Source organism: Pristiophorus japonicus, unplaced genomic scaffold (genome assembly GCF_044704955.1).
Source record: "Pristiophorus japonicus isolate sPriJap1 unplaced genomic scaffold, sPriJap1.hap1 HAP1_SCAFFOLD_47, whole genome shotgun sequence".
In the NCBI taxonomy this organism is placed as follows: domain Eukaryota; kingdom Metazoa; phylum Chordata; class Chondrichthyes; family Pristiophoridae; genus Pristiophorus; species Pristiophorus japonicus.
The window spans coordinates 2791006-2802422 of NW_027254374.1; the positions used below are offsets into that span (position 1 = coordinate 2791006).

At 45.0% G+C, this 11417-nt stretch overlaps 1 non-coding gene across 1 annotated transcript; it reads right to left on the minus strand.

Moving 5' to 3' along the window:
* Positions 1 to 10709: 10709 nt before the first annotated feature.
* On the minus strand, positions 10710 to 10783 carry trnan-guu (transfer RNA asparagine (anticodon GUU)). Its single transcript has one exon. It is a non-coding gene; the product is annotated as a tRNA-Asn (tRNA).
* Positions 10784 to 11417: the final 634 nt, after the last annotated feature.

The following is an 11417-nucleotide window of genomic DNA, read 5'->3' on the forward strand; positions in this document are numbered from 1 at the left end:
TGTGAGGTGAACGTGAACGTCACTGCAATTCGCAAGCTACTGCTTCGAGCAGTGCCCAGAGAGAAGTGTTCAACAACAAGCTGAAATGCTCAATCCCTCTCTCTGCAAAAAGTTCCTTTCACAAACATTTCTCCGACCGGAACTGCACAAGACAACAATGTTCTCCTTTCAAAATCATTAAACTCCCGAATTTCCACGTCTGCAATTTTATGGACAAGGACAAGGACTGAAAGCGCTTTGTGATCAGAAAATTGCTGGAATCCCTGTTGTTGATGACAGGGCATTTGATGGTTGATTTCAGTAAACACCTTTCATTCAGGAGAACCGAATTTATGGTTTGAAGTTCAAGGTAAACCCACGGGGCGGAGCCAACAGTCACCTGGCAACAATCAGCGACAGGAACATGCAACTTAAGCAGGCCTGGCTTTCAATGGCATTCCCATTGCCGAATCCCCCACCATCAACATCCTGGGGGGTCACTATTGACCAGAAACTTAACTGGACCAGCCACATAAATACAGTGTCAACAAGAGCAGGTCAGAGGTTGGGTATTCTGCTGTGAGTGTCTCATCTCCTTACTCCCCAAAGCCTTTCCACCATCTCCAAGGCACAAGTCAGGAGACTGATGGAACACTCTCCACTTGCCTGGATGAGTGCGGTTCCAACACTCGAGAAGCTCGACACCATCCAGGACAAAGCAGCCCGCTTAATGGGCACCCCATCCACCACCTTCAACATTCACTCCCTCTACCACCGGCGCACCGTGGCTGCAGTGTGTACCATCTACAAGATGCACTGCAGCAACTCACCAAGGCTTCTTCGGCAGCTAATACAAAATCCGCGACCCATGCCTCCTAGAAGGACAACTGCAGCAGGCGCATGGGAACACAATTACCTCCATTCTACGGGGAGAGGGTGAACAGCCAGAGGTCGTGGTCCATTTCAGGATCAATGACATAGGTAGCAAGAGAGATGAGGTCCTGCAGGCAGAATTTCGCGAGCTAGGAGAGACATTAAAAAGCAGGACCTCAAAGGAAGTAATCTCCAGATTACTCCCGGTGCCACGAGGTAGTGAGTACAGAAATAGGAGGATAGAGCAGATGAATACGTGGCTGGAGAGATGGTGCAGGCGGGAGTGCTTTAGTTTCCTGAGGCATCGCGACCACTTCTGGGGTAGGTTGGACCTTTACAAGCCGGAACGTTTGCACCGAAAGAGAGCCGGGACCACTATCCTCTCGGGGGGCGGGGTGGCGGGGGGGGGGGGTGGCGGTTTGCGAGTGCTGTTGGGGAGGGTTTAAACTAGCTTGGCAAGGGGATGGACATGAGAATAGATTCAGTCGGGAGGGGAGTAATGCTGGAATTAGAAAGCAAAAATAAAGAAAGTGAGTTTGAAAGAGAGAGGAAACAAGCAGGTAAAAACGGTAAATACCCAAATTGAAAGACAATGTTGTCGGAAGGCAAAGGCATCCAGTGAATATATAAATGTATGTATGTTTAAAATGTTTGCCAAATATAAAATGGCTGCCAGGGGGCTTAGAAAAGCATGATGGGGGCTCGGTCACCCAAGTTAGCTCAAAGTGCTGACTGAGCGCTGACCCTACAGAACCTGGTACCAGGATTGTTTTAAATCAACAACTTGAGGCAAGGTAGTATAAAGAACATTGCGTAGCTGGTACGGAATGTCCTCCAGTCAGTGACCCCCAGATGGGGTGCCAAGCAACCACGGAGAAAAGGAGCTGGGCACCGGCGGCACCCATGATTAACGAAGATAAGGGGGGTCTGGAAAACATCACACGGATAAGAATCAGCCCCAAACTGTCATGAACTGATCATGCAGCCCCCTGATGTACCGGGGTTAATTCTGTTGGCCCATTTAAACCTATATGTTATCTATAATCATTATGATTGGATTGTGTCCAGGCGAAGTGGACTGAGGAACTGCAATGAACTATTGTAAAACATATAAGTACCGATGAATTTCTTTGCTCGGCAGTGTAGAGAGCCTGGATTTGGACCAGCGGCTCTCTCTCCGCCGGCGTAATAAAAGCCGTTTTGGCATTGGAACCGATCCCGAATGTCGAGTGATCCTTCCACGAAAACATTTGCGCTACCAGTGGTGTCACGAACAGGATTTCCTGTAGTTGCTGGACGTCCTTGAAAAATCCGGGTGAGTATAAACATTTTTAATTATAAAAGGTGCGGAAGGTGGAGGCAGCTTGATCGACATGACGAGATGGTCTATAATCTCAAACGCCTAGCCTGTGCCTGAATTAAGAGGACTTTTGTCCCACGTGACGGCCAGGAACTAAGTAGGCGTAGGGAACACATTTAAACCTTGGGATCGTGATACCGAGTGACATCTCCCTGAGCCAGTAGTGTGATTTGAAAATATACCCCGGAGACCAGGCGGTGCACAGCGACCAAAGGAAACGAAACCAGATAACAGGGTCGGACCGATAGACAAAACGGTGGTAGGTCGTCGTTAAGGAGGCGTGGGGCACTGCGGGAATTGCTTAAACGCGTTTTAAGAATTGTATAAGTTTGTGTAATAGCAGAAATTGTGACCTGACAGTAGCCAGCAGACGGTCTGCTCCAAGTTACGCTCGGAAGAAAGTGGACTTCTGAGAGTCGATTCCGAATGGTTCTAGTCGTACCAAGGAATGGCCAATAAAGCAAGTAATCTCGAGTGGGGACGAGAAGGGTCCCTTACCCGCCACCTGGCAGAAAAACAAAAGAAACGAATTGAAAGATGATTAAGTCAGGATGGAACTGTCAGGCCCCGCGAGCAAATCAACGGGAATGGTGGGAGAAGGAAAGGAAAGATAAAGATGAGAAAGCCGTGGTCGTGTTTCGTCAAATCCACATAAAATTAACAGAGGAAGTTAATCAATATGTAAGAAATAAAAAAAACCTGACAGTGATTATCTTAAGTGAAGTATGGATCCAAGAATAGAGCAAGCCAAACAATAACATTTGTTGAATGAAAAGAGACTTTTGTGAATATCTGTCCAGGAATGAGATAAAAAATGGAGAACAGAAGCTGTCATGCCTTTAAAAAAAGCCTGTGTCTCTGGAGGCTGCAGGCTGGGGAAGTACGCTCCCATTTTTTCTTTGTGTAAAACCTTGACGCAAAAGCTTTTAGCTCAGGAAAGAGATTTTTAAATTACAGATTGGCAATACAATATTTGAATTGGGATTTTGAGAAATTTCATGTGATTCTCATTGATAAACATTTTGGTTGAACAGGAAAATCTTGGAATTGGAAACCTTTATAATAAAAGTACACATTCTGCGTCTGGAAGTGAAGCTTAAAAAATATGTAATTTATGAGATATAGTACCACAAGTTTGAAGTTACAGTGCAAAAGATTAGTGTTTTTGATCAGCTTCTAAAACGGAAGTTCGGCAAAAAAAATCCTGTAATACCATATTTGACATTTTGTTATTCAAAAATAAATACAAATTCTTCAAAAGGGGAGCAGAAATTAGGATGGGAATAGTGAAGAGTCAATTTTGTTGTGAAGGTTTCAAGTACCACTGGTTAAGAAAATGCACAACAAAATGCGATATATTTAAAACAGAAAGATAATTCTGATCACATTTAAAAAATAAAACTAAAAGGTTTGGAAAAAAAGATGTAACGTATAAATAAGTGCTGAAAAAAAGGGTTTGCGATGGAAAAAGACATAACTTACTAAACACTAGTTGATATTGGCTGTGAAAAAGATATTGGTTTGATAGGGAAAAGGAAAAAAAATTGGAGGAGATAAGAGACACTCTCCATTGATAATGATTTGAACTTACGAGAAAGTTTCACTGCAGTTTGAAAAGATTTCCAGAATAGACGTTGTTAATCAAGAAAAGTCACGAAGAGTCGAAGCAAGCAGGAGGGTTTTGAAAATAACGAGGAGAAAATAAATAAGCTATGCAAACTCAGCAGAGAGAGAAATAAAACACAAGATTTGCCCATTGAACGGGACCGTTAAAAAAACCCGAAATGTTGGCATGTATACGGCTTGTGTGAAAATTGGATTTCAGTAAACAATATAGCTATTAAAAATATGTGCTCTCATTTAAAAAAAAATATTTGGCAAGTACTTCAATTAGATGTTAAGGAAAAAAATGGAGTTTAATCTAAAATGCTGCCTTTCCCGATGAGAAAATGTTTATTATGACCACTTTACTAATGATTTCTGCTGTTTTAACGGATTCCTAATTTCTAAGCAAGTCTTGAAGGCACAAAGATTTGGATGATTACGCGAAGTCACGTAATGACATGAGGCTTTCTTACAAACCTGTAAAGGAGTTAACCCTTTCAATTGACAGCTGTTTTACACTGGACCTTAGTAATTTGAATTTCTTACTAAAATGGAGAAGACTCACCTGACAGACAGTGGAAATGGTGGGATAGACAGAATAAAAATAAAACAGAACTAGCTGGTCAAGAGTTAAAAGCTAAGATAAATAAGCTGGAAGAGATTTAAAAAACAGGACCAGACGGATAGTGCATTGTGCAGCCAAAGCACCATCACCTATGGCAATCGAGCCAATGTATCCCACGGTGGGTCGGTGGAGTCCACAAACCCAACCTAACAGTAAAGCAGACTGCGATGTTTGGAGGAATAGTGGTGTTAATTAGAGTTTGCACAATATTTCGATGGTTCATCGTGCAGGCTCGAGCACAGCAGGCTTAAATACAAAACCGACGGCAGCCCAGACAGGGACATGAAGTGATCGAGATGTTACTACTATAAAAATATGGATCATCTAACCCTTACCTCCGATTTCACAGAGTGACCACGACACAAGTAGACCAGAACCTATCACCTGGTGACGACCAGGCTATCTGTTTAAAATTTGCAGATAAAACCATCACCGAGATGGGACCACAGCGGCGACTTCGACTCTGGGGACTCATGATACTGGGAACCTTGAGGCCCACACACGCATTGGATAATACAGACGGACTACGAGAGATACAGCACACGCAAGAAAGACACAACTGCATCAACGATGGGGTTTTGTTTACTTTGACTGACGGAATATGCATTTCTGGAGCCAAGGACCGGAGCATGGACAGAACTGATTTTAACGCATGGCTGCAAATGAATCCGGATAAAAATAGAGATTGTGTACAATTCTCCACGGGCACAAGAAGCATTAGACGAAGGGAGGCCGGGGGGGCCCGAGGAATGTATCTTTGGAATAATTTGCGCGCCTCCTGCCCAGCCACAACCGTTAGTCACCCACAAAAATGGGGTGGAGCTGTGTGGATACTATGAGCAGTTAGAGGCTGCCGCAATAAGGTTGTATGTATGCTTCTCACCCATTCGGACACCGCGCCCCATAAGAACCACCACGCTGCCCATGGAATTGCCATGTCCAACAATTACAAGGGGACGAGAAAATAGGATCGTGCTGTCCAACGAGAGTGAACGATTGTATGATAATGTTAAGCATGAAATTGTGCCTGTCCTGATCAATATCTCAGGTATACAGATGCCGAAATATTGTACAGAGCAGGCAAGAAAAATGTCTAATGTATTAAGTAAAATTGTAATGCAGCAGGCTACCGATGCCATGGGTGCCAGTAGATTCCGAGGACAGGAGCCAGTTCATAGGACTAATAGGGAAATAGTTAATGATGTTGCTGCCGGTTTCAATGCTGGAACCTCCATAGTAAACTCACTGGACATACAAAGGCTAAATGAAAGAATGGAGCAGAATAAAGGGGTGATGAACGGATTATTAGAACGGGCAGAGCGGAATCAGGACGATCAAGCCAAACTCGGAAGAGAGGGTGCCGAAATCGAATTGGATGGCCTCTCGGTCCTGGAAGCTCAGGCAAAAACAATCAATCACCTTGTCGACAGAGTGAGAGAAGATACAGCAGAACTGAGACAGGGACAACTCTGTCACGCTGAAAGCCTATGTCTGGTGGGACAGATACGGCACAACCTCGATCATATCCAAAGTGGGGAGTTGCCAGACTGGACAGAAAGCCCACATCTGGCTCATTTGGCCAAACTGAAGGGGACACTGGATAACTGCACTCTGAAGGGACTAACCAGAGTATGCCCAGTGATCCTAAACTGTCGAATGGGCAAAGCTGACGGAGCGGGAATAGCCCTGATGATACCTATAGGCACATAAGACTCAGGACCGTTTCCCCTTTATCAACTGTAGAATATCGGGCTCATTCTGGAAAACACCTCCCTCCATTACTGTCTGATTGCAGCTCCTGCTATCCGCAGAGAAAACACACTCTATAGGATCTTCCTGATGGGATGCAAGCAGACGGGTGACATTACGGTGTGCCCTCACCCGGTGGGACAGGGAGAACTAGTCGAATGTGGATTTAATCCAACCGATGGATGTGTATTGGTAATAATACCTGCCCTCACACATTTTGCCAGAAAAGGTTACGGGGGCAAAGGGAAATAATGTGTCTCTACCGCGGCACATTCATATCGGTACAATGGCTTACAATGTCAGATCTCACAACCAAACTTTTGCTTCACACCCCGACGACCCATCACAATAGGACAAGCCCGCATTGTCCAGGTTCGACACAGAGGCCCAAAATCATTAACGCCAGCGATCAGCTCCACGATCACCTGCAGGATTATGACGAGCCAGAGCAGGCCCCAATCCCACTTTTAGTTCAAGTATTAAGGGAACTAAAACTCCAAGTAGGCCAGTTTGTCAGACTCTATCAGACAAAGATTAAAGTACTGGAAAAGGATACTGACCAAGAGTTACAAAACCAGAGTTGGTGGAGGAGTGTCTGGGACTGGGGCATTAACATAAACATCCACCCCTGGATTGGAATAATATTACACATACTGGGAGGGATACAGCTGGTCTTAGCACTAACATGGAGAGTCACGGCCTGTCGATCCTGCAGGCATTATGCACGAAAAGGAGTATCAGAACAAGGGCTCAAGTAAATACAGAGACTTGTCCAGCAGAGGGAAAGGGGAATCTGAACTATATCAATTTGATCAAAGCAACTGGGACTTCTGACACCACGTGACTGGCCAGCGCGTTGAAGCAGGAATTACCGGGTGGTACATAAAAATATAAGTCGAGCAACAACTTATGTTGTCGGTTAAAGGAGACTAGGATTAATCCATTACCGAAAGGAGGGCTTGCTGTAGGGCAAAGGCACCTTCTGAATATATGTATGCATATATGTATGTGTAAAATGGTAGCCAGTGTAAAATGGCTGCCAGGGATTCTGCATAGCACTCGGGGAATTGAGCTAACAGTTAGCTTGACTACATTTTTATGCAGCTGATGATACTGCAGTTCTGTGTACAGGAACACTGGAAAGAGCGAGCTCAGCAGAACGACCTTAAACAAATAAACCACAGACAAGACGTCCTAGCAAAATACTGAACAAAGAAATTCCTGTGACTGTGCAAGGATAAGGGGGTTAGGTGCAGACAGAACCCAAAGACAGTAAAGATAAGGGGTTCTGGAGAATATCACAAGGCCATGAATAAGCCCCAGCTGAAACATGAGTTGATCACGCAGACCCCTGGTGCCTGGGGGCCAATTATATTGACCCAGTGGAATCGATTTGTAATTTATAGTCGTTATGATTGGATTGTGTCCAGCCGACATGGGCTAAGTAATTGTAATGAACTGTTGTTAAAACATATAAATATCGATGAATTTCTTTGTTCAGTGGAGTGGAGTGCCTGGAGTTGGTCCAGAGGCTTTCTTCCTCGCCGGTGTAATAAAGGCCATTTTGGCTTTGGAACTGACCCCGAGTGTCGAGTGATTCTACCAGGAAAACATTTGTGCCAGCCCTGGGAGAGAATGATGGGACAGTGTCGAGGGAGCTTCACTCTGTATCTAACCCCGTGCTGGACCTGCCCTGGAAGAGATTGATGGGACAGTGTAGAGGGAGCTTCAGTCTATATATAACCCCGTGCTGGACCTGTCCTGGGAGAGATTGATGGGACAGTGTCGAGGAAGGTTTACACTGTATCTATCCCCGTGCTGTACCTGTCCTGGGAGAGATTGATGGGGCAGTGTAGAAGGTGCTTTACTCTGTATCTAACCCCGTGCTCTACCAGCCCTGGGAGAGAATGATGGGACACTTTAGAGGGAGCTTCACTCTGTATCTAACGCGGTGCTGGACCTGTCCTGGGAGAGATTGATGGGACAGTATAGGGGGAGCTTCACTCTGTATCTAACCCCGTGCTGTACCTGTCCTGGAAGAGATTGATGGGACAGTGTAGAGGGAGCATTACTCTGTATCTAACCCCGGGCTGCACCAGCCCTGGGAGAGATTGATGGGACAGTAGAGAGGGAGCTTCACTCTCTATCTAACCCTGTGCTGTATCTGTCCTGGGAGAGATTGACGGGACAGTTCAGAGGGAGCTTTACTCTGTATCTAACCCCGTGCGGGACCTGTCCTGGGAGAGAATGATGGGACAGTGTAAAGTGAGCTTCACTCTGTATCTAACGCCGTGCTATACCTGCCCTGCAAGTGTTTGATAGGGCAGAGTAGAGGGAGCTTCACTCTGTATCTAACTCCGTGCTGTACCTGCCCCGGGAGAGATTAATGGGGACAGTGCAGAGGGAGCTTTACTTTGTATCTAACCCCGTGCTGGATCTGTCCTGGGAGGATTTGATGGTACAGTGTTGATGGAGATTTACAGTGTATCTAACCCCGTGCTGGACCTGTCCTGAGAGAGATTGATGGGACAGTGTAGAGGGAGCTTTAGTCCATATCTATCCCCGTGCTGGACCTGTCCTGTGAGAGATTGATGGGACAGTGTAGAGGGAGCTTTACTCTGTATTTAACCCCGTGCTATAGCTGGCCTGGGAGAAATTGATGGGACAGTGCAGAGGGAGATTTATTCTGTATCTAACCCATGCTGTACTTGCCCTGGGTGGGTTTGATGGACAGGTTCGAGGAAGCTTTACTGTATATCTTAATTGGGCTGTACCTGCTCTGTCAGTCTTTGATGGGACAATATAGGGCGAGCTTTAATCTGCATATAACACATACTGTACCTGCCCTGGGAGAGTTTGATGCGACAGTGTAGAGCAAGCTTTAGTCTGTACCTGCCCTCTGACTCTTTGTTGAGACAATGTAGAGGGAGCTTTAATCTGTATCTAATCCGTACTGTACCTGCCCTGGCGGGTTTGATGGGACAGTATAATGGGAGCTTTCCTCCGTATCTTTCCTGTGCTGTGCCTTACCTGGGAGGGTTTGATGGGACAGTGTAGAGGGTGATTTACTCTGTATTAAACACGTGCTGCACTGTAATGTATATATGCCCGGGTTTATGTGCCACCAGGGGGACCCGCCGTCGAAGGTCATTGGGCCGCAGGCACACACATGCAACCCTTGAATATAAAGAAAGCCTCCATGTTTAATCCTTAGTTCGACAGCTATAAACGTAAGGTCAGGATGCACCAGATTGAGTTCACTGTAGTAAGCCTACTGAGTTATTGCATATGCAACATGCACCTGCCCTGGAAGAGTTTGATGGGACAATGTAGCGGGAACTTTCCTCTATATCTAACCCCGTGGTGCATCTGCCCTCCGAGCGTTTGAAGGGACAGTTTAGAAGAATCTTTACTCTGCATTTAACACATGCTGTACCTGCCCTTGGTGAGTTTCAGCGGACATTGTTGAGGGAGCTTTACTTTGTATATAACCCGTTCTGTACCCGCACTGGGAGTGTTGATGGGACAGTGTAGAGGGAGTTTTCCTCTGCATCTAACACGGGCTGTGTCTGTCCTGAGAGGGTTTGATGGGATAGTGTAGAGGGAGCATTACTCTGTATCGAACACGTGCTGTACCTGTCCTGAGAGAGTTTGATGGGATAATGTAGAGGAAGCTTGACCCTGTATCTAACATGTACTGTACCTGCCCTTGGAAGCTTTTATGTGACTGTGTCGTGGTAGCTTTACCCTGTATTTAACATTATGGTCCTTTTCAATCCACTTGTTTCACACCGAAACAAATGGTAACCGTGATGTGAATTTAACGCCACGTGATTCTTTGAAATCATCTTTTAATGATTGGCTAAAACGATTCCTTATGCCACCGACAAACAGTTTTGATTCCAGGTCTCGGCGATAACTTTTGGAACACCATTTTTAAATTCACAACCTTCTAAAAATTGACGACATGCAGCCAACGTGCAAAAGTAAGAATTCTTTTAATTACCGTTAATTAGCCGATAACCTTCTTCAGAATGAAACAACTAAGAATATAATGACTGAGGAACAGTGGTATCTTCAATCATTCATTTTCTCTTTACATGTGATGAAGTTTTATCCCTATCTCATTTACACGCTGTATGGGAATGATTTAAATTTGTAAGTGTTTATGACTCAGTTGCAAAACCATTGATTGTGTATGTGCCGATTCTTGATAGGAGGAGCACTTGAGACCGAAGTTCCAGTTCAAAATATGTATCAATAGAATCAATTTCCACCAGTTTCTTTAAACCCAATAACATAATTTATTTCTTGTGGGCTGGATAGAGGAACATGTTCCATGAAAAAAATTGTTATCGTTTTAATGGAACAGAATGCTTATAAAATATTGGAGTGGGAACCAATTGGATTATTGCACAGCTGGCAACATTTGCGGAATAGATTCGTGCAGCCAAATCGGACAATGACAACCTGGGACTGTGCGGCACCGAATTCTCGGGGAAAAACAGTTAAAGACTTCGTCTCTGGGTGGGCTCGAACCACCAACCTTTCGGTTAACAGCCGAACGCGCTAACCCATTGCGCCACAGAGACTGATGGAAATATCAGGTGCAAGACATCCAAAACCAGGGTGTCTGTCAGTTAAAGCTTCAGATTTCTCCGACTGGTATGGAACTTATTCACTCTCAGTGGGACATTTCCCATCTAAATGGAGGGAAATTCATACTGGATGCGTGGAAGCAATCTGATCCCGAACACTGCAGACACTTCCATGTCACCACCAACCAGCTCTCTCGCAACATGTCTAATCGACATTCCAGTCGTCCGGTGCCTTGTCTGTGACAAAGTATTCTGATTGTCCTGAAGCCGGTATTAGGTTTTAATTACTTTTTTCATCTCCTGACTGCGGATATTCCTGTGATTAAACGGGAACTAAATGTTTCCAGGGACAGTTGGATTCACCGTTTCTTTTTTGGTGAAATTTCAAAGATTGAAAGCTAAACATATCAGCCCCAAACCTCCCATGAGATGGACGCCCAGTTTCTGTTTCAAGCTTGAATGCGGGAAAAAGCTAAACTTATTCAAAGAAAGTACAAGTCCAAGAGACGCATGATTATTTGCACCAAACTCCTTTGCAAAGTGTTGAGGTTCATGTTTGGTGATCAGGGCACATCTTTCCCCAAACTACAACACTTCAAACATAACTCAACGGCTGTAAAGCACTTTG